Source organism: Ischnura elegans (genome assembly GCF_921293095.1).
Source record: "Ischnura elegans chromosome 13 unlocalized genomic scaffold, ioIscEleg1.1 SUPER_13_unloc_4, whole genome shotgun sequence".
NCBI classification, from domain to species: Eukaryota; Metazoa; Arthropoda; class Insecta; order Odonata; family Coenagrionidae; genus Ischnura; species Ischnura elegans.
In genome coordinates this window covers 539,259-556,767 of record NW_025791660.1, presented here as the reverse complement: position 1 = coordinate 556,767, position 17,509 = coordinate 539,259, and the positions used below count along the sequence as shown (strand labels likewise).

Here is a 17,509-nt window from a genome sequence, read left to right as displayed (position 1 = left end):
GCATTTCAATTGCAGCCCAGAAAAAAATATACACGCTTGTCCGATAAAGCGGACGCTATGCACTAATGGGTTATCCCTTAGGGAGCAAGAACGTTTTGAAACGGTCTGCATGGTGAGTGCGGGGAGAACGTTTTTCTACAGATGGCCAGCATTTCTTATCATTGGTTGCCTTTCCTTGAGATTTTCTTGCCGACCTTTCGGCGGTGGCTTCAACTCGGCCAAACCTAGTGGCAGAGAGTACAAAGGCGTCTTTCGAGGACTGGGCACCCTCACCACGGGGAGCGCTTTCCGGATTATCCCTTCTTGGAGAGAGAGAAAGAGCTCCCTGCTTTCCACGGCGCATTAAAAATGAAAACAATTCCAACGAATCCTTCCATTTTCTAGGAATTTATTTATCTTGCTGTCGTACATTAGCCGGAGAAACTTTTATAAACGTATTGGTATCTATTTTTTATACTTCTGGTGGTGGGTCTTCAGTCTCTGCGTAATTACCAAGGAAATATTATGTAGCAGGCGTCGAAGTAGGCTGCTAACAATGAAGATTCGATGGAATGGTTTGGACGATGTTTATTGAATCGTGTACAATTCCACACTGAACTGCCGGCCGAAAGGCCGCAGTATTTATTCAGTTTGCCAACTTCCAGTATGTTCTATCCATAGAGCTCTCTGGAGGGGGCATAAGCGCTCTGAGGTGAAGCCAGGCATAACGGTACTTTTGCGCATTTAGCCATCTTACGATGTCCTGCTTCGTCGATTTGCCGTAAGCTTGCATGTTAAGAAAATACTGTTTTTTTCTGAAACCAGTGGCTACAGAAGTCATATAAAGGTACGTAAATATTTATTAGTGTGTTTATTTTCATGGATATTATTATCTACATCCGGAAACATTCCGTTAGGCAGATATATGCTATTTAAACTTTGCATTCGCAGATGGTTTGCTGCTCAGCTTACGGGTGCAATAATCGCACGGAAAGGAAGAAAACAGGCCTTACTTTCCACCGGTGAGTAAAATATAGAATAAAATAGTCAAAAAAATGCAATATAGCGTGAGATGTTCGCTACACCTGATACATATTGAATTTGTTACCTACAACGTGCTCGTGTTTGGGGTGCCTTTTAATGTGAATAGCTGATAATGTTATCAGTCAACGGTAGTAATTAAGTATTTTATTTTTATTTTAAGTGTCATGTTAACTATTTTGTTTCGAGTATAATATTTTAAGTGTCGTGTTAACTATTTTGTTGCGAGTATAATAGTAACGATGGGAAATAATGCGACTGAAACACGTGTCACACGCACCTTTTAGATGGCTTTTAAGGTTTTGTGCGGAGTTATGTGGTGTTCTGTAATTTTTCAGTTAAAATATTGAAGAAGACATAGCAGTTATGATGCCTTGGAAGTGTGTAATATTAATTATTTCAATGACGGAAAGAACTAGTGAAAAAGTGGCCTTAGCGTGCTTTATGCTGTGTTCATCGGTACTCAATGTTTAAAACGTAGAGAAAGAAAGTATGATACCTAGGGATTTGTTACTAAGTTTGTGAATAAAGGTATTGGTGAAGAAATATTTGCAGGGAAGTGTGATTATTTAGCAATTTAAATTTCAACTGTAGCTGATCATTTGATCGTTAAACCGACCCTTGTATTTCGTTATGAAGTAGGCAATAGTAGCTTTAGTGAGTGTATATTCATTACTTCTCGCGTTGCCTTCAATGTTATCCCGTATAGTTAAGACGTGTAATTAATGAAGTGAATTAGTTAATTTTATTTTTAAACTATCTGTTCCCTTAGATGCTAAAGTAGGATTTTAAAGTTTTATGTATTAAATCAAAGAAGTAAAGGAAAGTATACTGTGCATACACAATCAGGGGTGGAAATGTTGAAATCACGTTAAGTTCACATAACATACTTTCGATTACAGAGGGATGCACACTAACATTGAGATAATTAATCCCGCTAGTTTAACTTTTCTATGTACTGCTGTGTTAGCGGGTATGTTACATTATGGTAAGAGTAACGACTGGAGGTATTTTTGACTTCCTCTCGATGGCATTGGTACATGGCCGCTATGTTATCTTAAAGCAACTCTTGTATTATAAGAGGTGGGAGGGATTATGACCTATTACTTTCCCACCGCAGGAAACTATGTTAGAGGATCCATAATGTCAAGTTTTCATGAATGGCCCTTGTATAAATAACTTATTTCTGGATTCATTTTACACTTGATGGGTGTGTGTTCTTATTTATTGTTTGAGCATGACAAGGATATGATGAATTAAATATAAATGAAGTCAGTCACATTCTAAGGTATGCATCTATGAAATTCTGTGGTGACCACATTGAGTGCATTGGTATTTGATCTGCTATTTCAATTGCCGAGTAAATGTAATTTAAATACATTATCTATAGTAATATTTTTTGGAATTGGTGTATTTATAAAAATAATGGTTATTGTAGAGGAAATTTCTTTCCACCTATACATATTCACTTTCGCAGCCTTTCTACTTTTTTCAGGATATCCTTGGAAGTTTGCTGGTCCTTTTATTAAGCCATTTCCGAAAACCTTTCACCATTTACTTTCCTGTGATGAATCATGAAGAGTGGCAGTTGCTCACTGGAAAAATTATGAATTGCAATCGCCTTAGCTGTTTGCATTTCGGTTTTGCATTTTTGGCCTCACCCATGCATTGTGTATGTTTACATTTGCTGTTGATCTGCCAAAGTTGAATCTTGTACTTGAACAATGTGAAATTTTTTTGTGTCGTGAATTAATCTTTCTGTAATTTGCCCATTAAATGAATTTTTATGCTTGATTTTGTTTTTCTTTGAAAAATCATAATATGTCGACCTTTTCGTCAAGTTAAATTCAGAGGCACGCACTCAGACGAGTTCACTCGCGTGCAAAGGGGCATTACTTGCTGTAGTATGGATATTTTCCAGGGGCTTGGGTTGTAAAAATAAAATAATTTGTATCGAAAACGTAGTGGTTTCGCAATCTTTCGTCCGTCAATCTTACTTGGGCATGGCCAACTGCGGACGTACGCACTCGTAGTGCATTAACTTGCATTACGAGAGGTAGCACCGTTCTTTTTCGGGGGCTTTGACAGTGAAAATGGAATTATGTGGAACAAAGTCGTAAGTTCTTTCTGCGTAATGTCGTAAAACTTATTTTAACTTCGGGTTTGGTCAATATTTCTATCGTACAGGAGCAGTTCATGACGAGTTCAATGGTGATTACTATGTTCGTAGAAGTAACGACGGTGCATAGCAACATATTCAATCGATCTTTAATTTCCGGATTAAGATTCATTAAGTTAAAATTAATGAAATTTTCGAATTGCCAGCTATTGTTTAGCTAGTAATATTGAGTCAATTATGCTTGACTAAACACCTCATTGTCCGTTGATTATTGTCTTCCTGCAGGTCACAAGGGCTCTGATCCAGCATAAATTTATTCTTTGGGCATGTATTACTATTTATTTTCATCGGACCTTTCGCGAAAAATGCCTAAAGGTATTATTTAATGAGTTTAAAGCAAAAAATTGTCGTTGCCCCGTAAGACTCTGTGTTATAGCAGGGCAGCGCATCATGGCTAAATGCGCAATTTGGCCACGCCCCCCTGGCTTCACTTCCCGCTATTGGAAAGGATAGGGCGCGCCCCCTCCAGTTACCTCTATGGTTCTATCTTACTGTTCTTGAACATTAAAGAAACTTCTAGAAGGGAATGCTAGAAGGCCAGAAAAATTAAGTAATAAAACTTTCCGGCACGGAGAATCGAACCCGGGCCGCCCGCTTGGGAGGCGACCGCGCTACCGCTGGGCTATCAGGAGTGTTGGACGGAATCGATGACGGAGCGCGCTTTAACTTGCCTCCGGGCAAGCGGTGTGGCGGCGAGGCAGGAGGTGCGGCCGCCACAATTACATTCGTGGTCCGTCGTGAGGGGGTAGGGTGAGCAGTCCCAGATTATGAAGGTCCACCACCTGCTAGACACACGCCCGGGGTCGATGGAAAAATATCTTCCCCGCTCATGTCCCGCCCACAGTGGCAGAAAAATTTTGACGCTCCCCCAGTTAAAGGTTTGCAGCCACCGACTGCGTCCGCCGGGGATGAATATGTTGTGTTGACATTTAGTCATAAAATTTAGCAGCGACACAAGCAAGTTAATATGTCGAATACGCAGTCATGGAGAAAAGGCGGCAGTTATTCGAGCAGATATGAGCCTATGCCTGGGCAAGATAGGCCTACTAAATAATACACAAATCCTTTGGAAATGCCGTTATTTGGGGATGGGAGACTTCTAAATATGCCTCGCATCATCCGGAGGAGAAGGCAGCAGCTCATCTTCATATGAGTAAAGGTAGGGGCCACGGTGGTCAGTATAGTAATAGAACATTTACTTGAACGGCTCTAGTACTGCGATGAGGAAGGCAAGGGGAAACAGCCACATTATTACCCCGAGGAGTCGCCGTCTCTCCAACGTTAAATTATCACTCACGATGGAATTCCCTCAGGTAAAACATGCCGGAGGTAAAAGTAGTTCCCCATTCTGATCTCGGGGAGGAGGCTGCCCGAGAGGTTTCAATAGTCACCTGCGATTAAGTTTTGAAGTTAGGTATAATGACGGAAAAAATTGACGCACAGCTCATTAACGTTTGAAAGCGGCCAGTTTAGGAACCACCTGTCTCCCAAACTTTCCTAGCGTTTAGCGCTTTCCAAGTAAATCTTGCGCGTGCTTCGCGATGGCGGATAAACGAAATCGTCTATTTTGGTGGGCCTTTGGCGCGTTTCCATTCTGCATTTCAAGTGCATATGTATCCGAGACATCGGAAAAAGGCGCGAGGATTCTGGCAAAACAGGGCATAGTGATACTTTAGTGACTTTGTCGTGTTCTGCAAGAATCCTGTGGCAAGGAGACAGACGACCCCATATGAAAGGCCGAGTGCCATCCAGATATAAAGACGAATATACCGAGTCAAGTGCTCTTGCGGAGACTCGTTCATTGGCCAAGCATCACGAGCCTTGAAATGCAGAATGAAAGAGCAACCAAGAATAGATAATTTCGTTTATCCGCCATCGCCGAGCATGTATGGGGAAGGCCAATGCACAACGTGTACTTCGGAAACTCATCAACAGACAGGAGCAATAATTTCCCCGGCCGACTAAAGAGGCTATCGAAATAGCCAAAACACCAAGCTTCCACAGGGAGGACAGCTACTCGCTCTCCAACGCCTCGAAGAAACTCTTCCCCAAACCAGCCAATTGCCATAGCTTGCCGCACCTTACCATAATCAAGCCTTATATAAGACTGCGAAACATCTGCATCCGACATTTCAAACATGAAGACGCCTGCAGCAATGCTGGCGAAACTATCGTTGAACGAGGAATCGGCACTGAGGGTAACTAGGAAGCCAAGCTGCACCAAGAGGCTAATATTACTTGGACCGTTCTCTCCATGTTACGGAAGCGGCTTTTTCTGCTCCTTACTTGTTGGACCACAGCCAGTAGACAGGTGGGGCACCGCGCTGTCGGTTCGCTGCCTGTTAATTACTTTTGTTTTACCGCTGACATTTAACGTGTATGATATACGTATATGTATTACTAACATTCTACGAAAGAAAACTGTACATGTCAATTTTCAATGTTTGGAAGTTAGCAGAGGTTTGCGTTGTATACAACACATCCGTTAATTTTAGTGGTAAAAACACCTTGTTTTCGGCTAACTTTACTAGTGATAGATGTGGCTTCTTCATATCAAGATTGTAGTTATAGGAACGAAAACTACGGTAATGTCAAGCGCTCAAATTAGGGAAACTTGATTTTACGCGCATAAAACGGGTACTTTTGGGGAAAAAAATATTAAGCACTGGAAATACTATGACGCCGAAGATTTTTTGTGACACGCCGACACAGAAATGAATTCTCTTTCGTATGATCTTTGTTGCATTGAAGTTGATTGCTTTGTTTAGACGCTAGAGCTCCTCAAACTCGGGTATCTTGCTTTTTTACAGACAGTACATGAGCTGGAAAATGGTGCAAGACCCTTTGAGAATAATGGTAATAGAATACACGGATCAGGACATTACATTCTCTCCAGATCGCCCCGTGATTAGGAAGAGGAAAACTCTGGAGCTCCTGAAGGAGAATGAAGAATGTAGCCCAAGGACGTGCAAATGGAGCATGCTATCCCCGGAAACGGTAACGAGGAGGCTGATGAAGATGCATAATTCGATTCGATTGATGCAAGAGGACCGCATTCTTTCCAACACAAATGAGACTCCCACTTCTACAGAAAAGGAGGAAAATTTGAATGAAGTGCAAGAGCAAACATGAGCAAAAAATGGCTGTTCTTGAACAATTGCAACTTCTCTAATCAAAGTTGAAAATAAGTCTGTTGCTTTGCCCATCCCTGCCTGATTGTGATAGTGACTCTATTGAAAACTTGGATTTATCTTTTTGAGACTCTGTATGGAGAAATTCTTGAGAACATTCAGAGTATTGGTATATTTTTAGTGAAAAACATAGTACCTGGGTGTAATGTACAATCCATCCAGATATTGTCCAAGTGTCATGGTCCTGAGACTGTACTGCACGTTTTCCCTCAGCTCCCAATCGTAGCCGGAGCTGCATCCGGGCACAAAACACCGAGATTTACCCATGATATTTCGTAAATATCTTACTGGTGGAGAAATACTAAAAAAAACACCAAAATCGGTAAAATTCTCGGCTCACAGAGGATGATAACAGCCGATCACTCATAAGCCGCCACTGACAACAAGCCAAATGAAGGGGATAGTAGTGTCGGTCGCGTCACAAGTGGCAAAAGTTGGAGTTTGAATTAATGCGCGGGACCCGTGTTCAAATTATGACTGCTACTGCCACCTAGTGGGGCCTCCTTAGTAATGTAAACTCTATGGTACATACATAGTTGAGACTGATACGCCGGTACATTTTTGATACACAGCAGGTTGTGCGGCATAATTTATAGGCCATAGGTGTTGAGTTCCTATTGTCGATCGTAAAAAAATCTGCTACAATACTTCGAGCTTTAAAAAATCACACTGTAGACATTGAAAATAAAATATAGGAATACACGAGGCCAATTTAGACCAGAATGTAAGTTCAACGATGAAATCCTTGGTTTTCGAAGACTGGCGAACTTTAGTCGCCAACAAGCTACATAGCTCGAGTGTTAATAGTATGTATTTGCATCCTGCCGTATATGCAACACACAAATTCACTATTATATCGCCGCGCAGTCTGGCGCACAGGAAAATGAAAAGTCAAAGCAGCGACCCCTTTTGTTTGGTGCAAACCGGCCAAATTGCATTGAGGGAAAATAAATAATACTCGATAATACGAGCGAAAATTCCGCACTTTCAAGGTATGTATCACGGAATCAGTAAGTTAAGGAAACGGTTTAGTTGGGTTTCAAAGAGAGAAGAAATCGTAACATAAAGTACTTTCTTTGTACTTTTTCTCTTGCAAAAATGCACAAAATATATGAATACATTACAGACAAGAGAGTTTTTTACCACTAGAATTGTTAATGGCATCTGTTAATGGGTAATGGAACGCAATTCACAAAACTTTTTTTTAAAGATAATACTAGAAGTAACATTGTTGTTTAACATTTTTCATACTTCTAAGGTTTTATTTTTAATATTTTTGCGTGCTTATGTTAAGTTTCCTTTCTTTGGTTTAGTTATGGGCTGCGTGGGTTTTTAAACTTTTAATTGAAGTTTAGAATAGAAAAATGTGTGGAGTCGATATGCTTTTATATGAAAATAATGGAAAATTTCAAGTGAAATTAAAAGTTAAATAGTGCAATTTAACACTTTGCGTGCCATGGACGTAATATTACGTCCTGCTAATCCTTCTGTGGATTTCCATGGACGTAATATTACTTCTTTCCATTTAATTGGCTTTTTATGTGTGAAGCCGTTATATTTCGCCCGTGGTACTTTTCCAGTTTACTGCTTAGTGGTTCTGTTTTTTTTAATTCAACTGCTCGATAGAAAAAGAGTTTATTTTATGTCTTGAGGACGAAAAGCCCTCTATAGCCACCGGCATCCTCATCTTTGGCCACTTAGTGTGAAAATTCTGTGGCCCAATGGACCGTTCGTTGAGGTTGCATTGACTATTTTTGTCATCCAGGATTTATAAAGCTTTGCTTTTTTAAGATTTCCATTTTTTAAATAGTTCAAATTGAGCGTATTAAAAAATTATTATGCATGATATGGCGGTTGCAACTTTTTTGCAAAAACAACCCCTTATCTAGACTTATCGCTTTTCAAGGGACTTTTACTAATGTTATATGCTTCTGATTGAAAAAAAACTGACGTTTAAGGGCTATCAGGGTCAAGATAGAGACAAACTTCACTGGGGTTGAAAATATTTAGGGGGTGAAATTTGAAAAAAAAAACTTTCAAAAACATTAAAATAACCACTTTTCTTCGTTTTTCTATGACATATGATATGGTACCTAATGGAAAAGTTTTTAAGGGATGAATACACTGTTCACCCCCTCTATTTTTTAAAGGATTAATATGACATAAAATGTAAGAGGGGGAGGGGGTGTATGAGTAGTATAGGAGGGGGTTTAGGGAGGTGGTATAATGAGCTGCCACAAAAATCTGGAATATGGGTTTCCTTTAAAACAGTGGCGTATCCAATAGGAACCAAAGGTAAATCGTGGCCGCTGTTCAGTAAAACACAACCATTAAACTTGTCTTCGACAAGTCGACGAATAGCCTCCATTGGTCTGGATCATTCTTAACGGCTAATTCCCTCGTCAGTCCTTCAATATCAGTACAGAAAATCAGATCATCATTTTCATCATCCGTTGAAAAAATTGAGTGAGGGCTGACTGTCTGTCTCTGTAGTAAGAAACATTCACACTATCATACAAAATATTCCACTGCTGCAAATGCGAGCCAAGAAGTTGTGCTTTGCCCTTCGGTAAGTCTAAATCTTGTATTACATCACTTAGGTCCTCGTGTTATGGGATGAGGTGTCCCTTTTTGACTAGTCTAGGGTTCTTCTACATCAGGGCTGTGATACTCACCTCGATGGGTAAGACCTGCCTCCACTTCCGGTGTAGCTTCGTTCAGTAGGACATCAGAACATAGATCTTTTATATAGGTAGATGGCGCATGACGTCACGCAACCGTGGTCAACCTAAGCTAGTCGTGTGTCACGTGATTCGGGTCAGCATAATGGTGAATACGTGTAGTGCCTTTGGTTGCAACGAGAGATTCCGTAATGGAAGTTGTGTTTCTTTTCACTGGTAAGTTTTTGTCCTGTTAAAAATAATGCCGTATTATCGATGAATATATTTATTACTGAGAAAACATGCGTTTAATGTAGTGTATGCGCTATGTAATATCGTATCGAGTGAGGACCGGCGGACTTGGAACTTGGATTCCCATTGTGAAGTGGATGTGTATTTAATTCTTATCCTGTGAATATTTTCTTCATTAGCTTTCCTATCAATAAGGAAATACGAGCGAAATGGGTGGTCGCCCTAAGAAGAGAGAACTTTACCCCCACTGTTCACTCAAGGGTATGCTCAAACCACTTCACTGAGCAGGATTTTGATCGGGAGAAGTTTGGCGGAAGATGGTTGAAACCGGACGCAGTTCCGTCGATCTTCGCCTTTCCACAGCATTTAATGAAGAAGGCAAATCTTAGGAAACCTCCCACATCCAGAGCGAGCGAGAAATCTGTGGAAGAACTTGGTGAGTGGAAACATATTATTCCATAATGGCTGCTCAATCCTTTATTTTTGTATTTACGTTTGCTGCGTTACCTTTCTCTAAATCCTTTCTTATGCAAAAGTAATTGCTTAATGGTATAAAGGACAAGGTTTATCGCGAATCTCACTTTATTGACCTCCCTTATTGCCTCGTGTTAGCGGAGCAATAAAGGAATTCAATTTTATGGCAGTATCTTTAGCCTTAATAATTTATGTGAACGCTATTTAAGACCACTGGGGTAGTGCCTTAATTAGTTTTTATTTCCTGGATCTTCGTCACAAATTCTCCAAAAAGAGAATTTGAATCCCTCAGTGGACCACACCACGATTTCTGAGCCAGGTACTGCATGATGTGAAGATAAATAGCTTCCTGTTTGCTCTATTTATTCTTTCCATTGGGCGATTCCTACTAACCGATGTTGAGCTATCGTTGATATTGTTATTATCTGTGCAGAAATAACTGTGATAGATTTATTTCCTCATAGCTGAGAGATCAAAATTTTTGCCAACAGGCCAAAACTTTCAGCCAGTTACTTCTTGGGGATTTTTTGCCATCTCTGAAATGCTTGTTTATATCTTTGTAGAACGCATTTTATTCTCCTCATTTTAGATGATGCTGGTGCTGAAACCCATGAGAGACCAAACGAAGAACCCTCAATGGAATAGAACTTGAACTCTCAAGCAGGTACTTTTTACAATATTTATTTCTTGGCAAAGTGCATGGTATCCGTTTTGTAATGTTTTTCAACAAATCCCCTCCGTATTATTTAATGTTATATTTAATCAGTGCTCTTAGGCAATCTGGTATTGGTGATTTGAGCCTTAAGTTCATTTTGTTATTGTGTGTGGAAAGAGTAACTGTAACATTAAGCTGTATTCTGAACCCTTCGGAGGCAAATAACAATTGATAGGGTGAGAAGCCTAGGGGTACAAGTGATTTTTTTCTCAACAGAGTTAGGTAAAGTTAATTGTTGGAAGGAATACACAAAAACTTGGTTGCCAAGGGATACAAGGGAGTCTGTTCTGTAAAGACATAAAATGGAAGTTCAAATGCACTGCTAAGTATCTAATTGATGTCTTTGTTTTCTATAGCTAATGTTTGTACTTAACTCTTTATAGAAAAAAGAAATCACTTGAACCCCTTGGCTTCTCACCCACTCCTTTGAATAATTGCCGTTTCACATGTTGTGGTAACATATGACTTCAATTTAAATTTCTTAACTTGAAGTAATAGCTTTATTATAACCTTTCCATGCTAATATTCCATGACCCCATGGCTAGTGCTCAAAGAGTCATAAAGATTTACAGTATAAATAGGATTTTGTACTTGTGTTTATTAACTACTCGCTAGGTATCGGAAAATTCTCTCTACTTGGAATGATAAATGCTATAAACCAAAAGAGCTAACTTCATATTCAATACATTTATCCACCAATTACTCTTTTGGAACCTCATTGCCTCCATGTTCTAGTAACAATCTTATACTTAATTTGAAAGCCTACAGATTTCTAAGTGAAATGTAAGCATCATGAATCGGAAAGGGTTTAGTTATGCATTAGCTTTCTTCAAGTCTTCCTTCTCTATCGACCCTTCCAGGGTTGCTTGTTTTTTTTTATAAACATGTCGAAACATATCGTCAGAGGAAGTTTGAATTGAAAACTGTTAAATTGGACTTTCATTGAGTTACATTACGCTGATATAGGTGCTTTGCTTCTATTTTTATCACTACTAATAATTTCATTTATCATGTAAAATCGCTTGATCATGGGATAAGGCATTGTATATTTCATGAACCTCTCCTAATAGAACTGGTCATGATATCAAATTCCATGTTTACATAGCATTCACTGAGGATGTCTTTTATTTCAGCACCTAAGAGTAGGAGGAAGCGACCTTTGAGGTACTTAGGAGATATCTCTCCTGCGGAGATCACCTGGTCCACTAAGGCTAAGAAATTGCTGGAATTGGCTCAAAATCAGTGCTTGAGCTATAAAAAGGAAATAAAAAGGCTAAGGGCTAGGGAGTCCAGGCTGAAGAAGTGAATGCAATCCCTCAAGGCCTTAATTGGCGAAATTAAATCAAAATATAGCATGAGTGACCATGCATGTGCAGCTCTGCAGGTATGTTATTTTAATATTTTTGGCATGGCTTATCAAGTGTTTACAAAATATGTACCTTATTGATTATCATACCTTCTAACAGAGTATACTTTCTGTGCTAGATGGTTTATTTATTGCCACTTTTTGCCAATTTTTTTGTGCTACATAAACTTTGTTAATTTTTTTCCAGGTTTCAATACCAACATGTGTAGAGAAATTGTTGAAGAGGTTGGAAAAGGAAAGTAGCCGGGAAAAATATCCTCCAGAGTTGAGAAGCTTTGCCTTGACCCTTCATTTTTATAGCTCCAAGGCATATGAATATGTCAGAAAGACATTCAACATCTCTTTAACCCACCCCTCCACCATTAGGAAATGGTTTTCAGGAGTGAATGGTGAGCCCGGCATTACCTCTGAGGCATTATGTGCCTTAAAAATGAAAGTTGAGGAGGCAAATGCCAAGGGCAATAAGGTTTATGCTGCCCTGATATTTGATGAAATGGCTATAAGGAGGCACATCGAGTGGGATGGCCAGAAATTTAGTGGCCACATCGACTATGGCACTAACCTGGATGACGATGAGTTGCCAGTTGCCAAGGAGGCATTGACTTTCATGGTCAATGCTATTAATGGAAATTGGAAGATACCAGTTGGGTATCACCTTATTGATGGCCTCACTGCTTCCGAGAAAGCCAACCTTGTGTTGCAGTATTTAGAGGAGTTGCATCTGGTGGGTGTGGAGGTGATGACGTTAACATTTGATGGCACCAGTGCGAATATTGCCATGTCATCCATACTTGGAGCATCAATTAACTTCTCCGAAGTATCCACCTCATTCCCACACCCTGTGACGGGAAGGGATATCAAGATCATGCTAGACCCTTGTCACATGCTTAAACTAATCAGAAATACCCTGGCAAGCAAAAAAGTTATAATTGACGAGTCTGGTGGGGTAATTCAGTGGAACTACATTGTAAAGCTCCAGGAGTTGCAGAGTGAAGAAGGCCTTCATGCAGCTACAAAGCTTCGCTCTGAACACATTAACTGGTTCAGGCAGAAAATGAAGGTGAAGATTGCAGCTTAGACTCTGAGTAACAGCGTTGCCAATGCAATGGAGAGCCTGGAGGATCTAAAACTTGAGGGCTTTGTGGGCTGTAAGCCAACTGTCAAATTCATTCGCACTATTAACAATGTGTTTGACATTTTAAACAGCCGAAACTTATTGGCCAGGAACTTTAAATCCCCTGTAACGGAGAGGAATTTTGATTCCATCGTCTCGTATTTAGACAGTGCTGCAGCATATATACGTGGGTTGAGGGTGAGTTCTGTGGGGCCATCCATTCTGGAGTCGATCAGGCGGACGGGTTTCCTGTGTTTTCTGGTTGGAATTAAAACTGTGAAAAAACTGGCGCAGCACTTTTTCCAGTCTTCAGCTCTTTCCTTCTTGTTGACTTACAAAATGAGTCAAGACCACCTGGAGACATTTTTCTCTGCCGTTCGCAGTCGGGGTGGTCACAATAATAACCCAACCTGCAGACAGTTTAAGGCTGCGTATGAGAGGCTCTTGATCCACCAAAGTGTAAGGTCCTCTGTGCATGGGAATTGAACAAATATGGATAACACAGGAATCCTATCTGTTCCATCACAGTCGGCATACAGATGCAACCCTCATATAATGAGGATGAACTCCTTGGTGTGCAGGACAACAACAGTAGATGATGCTGTTGCTCAGGACCACGCCTATGCTCAGCTTCCGAATGTATCTAGACTGAGCGATTATGTGCAGGACGTTGTCGCATATGTGTCAGGCTTTGTTCAGAAGAAGATACTCAAAACCCTTAAGTGTGATGAATGCAGACAGGGATTGTTACAAAACCCGGAGGATGACTGCACATCATTGCTTTAACGGAGAAACATGGAAGGACTTACAACTCCATGCAAAGACATCGTAAATATATGCAGGGCAGTGAAGAGAGTGTTCAGGTAAGCTCAGGCAGCTGACAAACTAAGGAGGAAAGATATTCTCCATATCTTAACATTGGAAGCATTCAAGGGTATTGCATCACCATTTTCACATTTGAGGGACCATATTTTAGATCAAGATTTTGAAGAGAATCATATCAACAACCTTGTTCGGGCCATAATATATGAATATCTATCCATCAGGCTGTATCATGTTGGAAAAAGTATAGTGTCGGAGTTGAAGTTGAATTACAGCCGCAGCATCAACACCAAAACAGTTCACTTCAAAGGCCACTGATCCAAAGTAAGTATAGTTTATCTCCTCTGATCCCAAAACCTGTAATGTTGATAAAATTTCTATTTCTTTAAACTTGTTGAGGAACTCGATTTTTATTAGCCTTTGTGGATTTCGAATACATATGTCATTGAAAATCTTCTTTTCTTTCAGGTTCCTTTTTATGTCATTCTGCCACATTATTTTGGGTTGTGTACATATATTTTTTGACAAGGGTTTTCATTGAAATGCTGTGACAAGTGCTGTGATTATATGGACCAGCTAATGCATTCACAGTGAATGTATTTTTGATTGATTTAAGTCTATGACAAGGGTCTTATATGATCCTGATATCCCTGCTCATCACTTTCTCAGAGTTTGAGGTGAAAATCATCACCTTCGTCTTCTGCCTGACCAGGTAATGTGTTCAGAGTTTATGTTATCAACAAGGAAAAAAATACATTTTCCTGAAACAACGGCTTCCAAATGCAAGCTTTTAATATTTGCATTCTTTTTCTTTCAGATTTCATTCAAGCAAATGTTTCATCACTACCTCAGAGTTTGAGCTGCAAATCATCACCTTCTGCCTGACCAGTTAATGCATTCAAAGTGAATTTTTTAAAATTGATTTAAGTATGTGACAAGGGTCTAACATGATCCTGATATCCCTGCCCATTGCAATGTCAGACTTGATGCTGCAATCATCACCTTCTGCCTGACCAGTTAATGCATTCAAAGTGAATTTTTTAAAATTGATTTAAGCATGTGACAAGGGTCTAACATGATCCTGATATCCCTGCCCATTACAATGTCAGACTTTATGCTGCAATCATCACCTTCTGCCTGACCAGTTAATGCATTCAAAGTGAATGGATTTCTGATTGATTTATGTGACAAGGGTCTAATATGATCCTGATATCCCTGTTCATCACTATCTCAGACTTTGAGCTGCAAATCATCACCTTCATCTTCTGCTTGACCAGGTAATGTGTTCAGAGTGTATGTTAGCTAGAAGGAACGAAATACATTTTCCAGAAACTGTATAGCTTCCAAATGGAGGTTTTTAATTATATGCACTCTTTCTCTTTCAGATTTCGTTAATTATTTCCAATGGAAATTATTGGCAAGGGTCTTTTTGAGAATGGATCACACTAAACCTGATATTGTCCAAATGGCTATTTGTCCATTGCTTTCTCTAAGACTATGATGCCCCTTTTGAAAATGGTTCATACAGAAACTTCCAATGAGTTTCCTAACAATCCTTCCTGTAGCAAATTGTGGCATTTTACTTAGTGGGTATCTTGCTATGGGCAAATGGATTTCTTTGTCTAAGAATCTGAGGAAATCCATCATTGTCAATTCCATTTTATCACAGTATTTCTTATGATGGAATGCTTCATAATATGAGAATGTTTCATGAAGTAAGTAACATGCATGTCCTGTGAAGGAACAAATTGAGGTATTAAAGTTAATATATTTTCATTTAAAAAAGTTCTTGTTTTCCAGGTTTTGGCCAGCCTTATTTTTGTGATCGTGTATGTAGATGGTGATTATGGTTTTCAGTGGAACTTATTGAAAGTATCCTGCCTTGTTTTTTATGTCACACAAACAGGTTCCCTGTTACTGGTGCCGAGGCAACTTTATGTGTATTTGAGTGTGGGCTAATGCTGAACCCTTTATCAACTCTACATGTTTGTCTTATTTTATTTCTCCTTAACAGCTGCAATTCCCTAGGTTTGCATGGTTTCCAATTACTTCTGTGCTACTTCTAAACCCTTTTTTCTTGCAGGTTCTGTTCAATTGATGTTGTCTACCCTCATTTAGGAATTCTATGAAAGTGATATATATTACCAAAAATATGGACATTTTTTCACGAATGATATCACAAGCATTTTTCCAATGGCAGAATATAGCATTTCTCCTGATAAAGAAGAAGGATATTATGATTGCATATTGTGAATGCATTTCTGCAGTTCCCAAAAGTAATAGCAAAAAAGTGTTGTACATGTTTTGTCTTTTGAAAATTGCTCTGCATGTATTGCTGTACCTTTCTGTTTTTTTTAAGATTGAGAATATATTCAGTCGATGTTTTCAAATCATCTTTTCATCTAAAATCTGAATTTTTACATACACGTGTAACTTATATTCTTCATTGCTGAAGTGAAAAATCAAGCCTCACTTTTGTATACCTATCTTGTTTTCATTGTTGAAAATATATCTTTGATAGAACCGTATTATCTTTGATGTTTTCATTACACCTCCAGTGGATGTATATCATTAAAGGTTTATTTCTTAGGCAAGAATTTCTTGCTAGTAATTGTTATAGCATATTTAATTGTTTTATGTGCACAGAATTACTTACAGGAGATATTCATGATTAGAAGTGCATAAAATCAATACTGGCTCTCTGGGATATGTGGATATTTTTGTTTACTAACATTCTGGTGAGTTTTAGATTACATTTTCATCTATTTGCCTGATGCAACAAATGGGAGGAATGATCAGATGGTTAGAACTCTTAATGTTCTTCTATGTCTTTAAAATTCTTGCAACATCGGAAGTTCCTTTCTTTAGAATTACCTTTTATTCATTCATTAAACCCATGGTTAGCTAGCAGTAGTATTCTATTAATGGCGTGTTATAATTCAAAGACAGAACCTATCATTTGTATGAGATAAGTTATTATTGTGCTGGATTGGTGGCTGAAATTCATAGTCAATGGTTGTGTATATAATTTGTTTCACATGATATCATTGGCCTTTGTGTTTTTATAACTTTCGTCGGATTTATTTACGTATCAAAACAGAGCCTCTGGACATAGATAATCCTCTGCAAAGGATATAAACGAAAACAAACATGTGTTGCTATTTGCTGCTTCAGTTGTGCATCATTGGGGAAACTCATTGTTATTCACACTGGATATGAAATCTATTTTGCTATCATGTACATATAAAATAAAGGAAAACGTAAATAAAAATAAATAACAAATTAGACTCGTACTTCCGTAGCGCTATTGTTATAAATAACATGTCTTTTGCCGGAGCAGGAGCTGTATTTACAACAGAGATTTCAAACGCCGCCATTATTTTGACTCGAATCACGTGACTCCGAGAGCGAAAAGGGGGGCGGTATGTTGGCTACGCGCTCCGGCCGTAAGGGGCTAGTGGAAAGCGCAATCTACTGTATAAAAGATCTATGCACAATAGGCCCACGGACGCGGTCGCCCCTCGTGATGCGCCTTAGCGCGAGCCCAGTCCCTCCTTCGGGCGCTCAGGTCGACCCTTTCCTATCCTCTCCACGCGGTCAACTACTGTTATTTGCAGTGTGTTTTCCAAAACAATATTTGTTGCTTACTTTTGATATTTATTGCTATGAATGGATTCTTCTTTTTGCTGACCACATGGAAATTTCAAACATAATTC

At 39.2% G+C, this 17,509-nt stretch overlaps 2 long non-coding RNA genes across 2 annotated transcripts; both read left to right on the top strand.

Moving 5' to 3' along the window:
• Positions 1 to 12,237: 12,237 nt before the first annotated feature.
• On the top strand, positions 12,238 to 14,696 carry LOC124173127. Its single transcript, XR_006868398.1, has 3 exons — positions 12,238 to 14,117; positions 14,262 to 14,505; positions 14,611 to 14,696. It is a non-coding gene; the product is annotated as an uncharacterized LOC124173127 (long non-coding RNA).
• Positions 14,697 to 14,698: 2 nt separating this feature from the next.
• On the top strand, positions 14,699 to 16,196 carry LOC124173128. Its single transcript, XR_006868399.1, has 3 exons — positions 14,699 to 15,070; positions 15,179 to 15,508; positions 15,594 to 16,196. It is a non-coding gene; the product is annotated as an uncharacterized LOC124173128 (long non-coding RNA).
• The last annotated feature ends 1,313 nt before the right edge of the window (positions 16,197 to 17,509 follow it).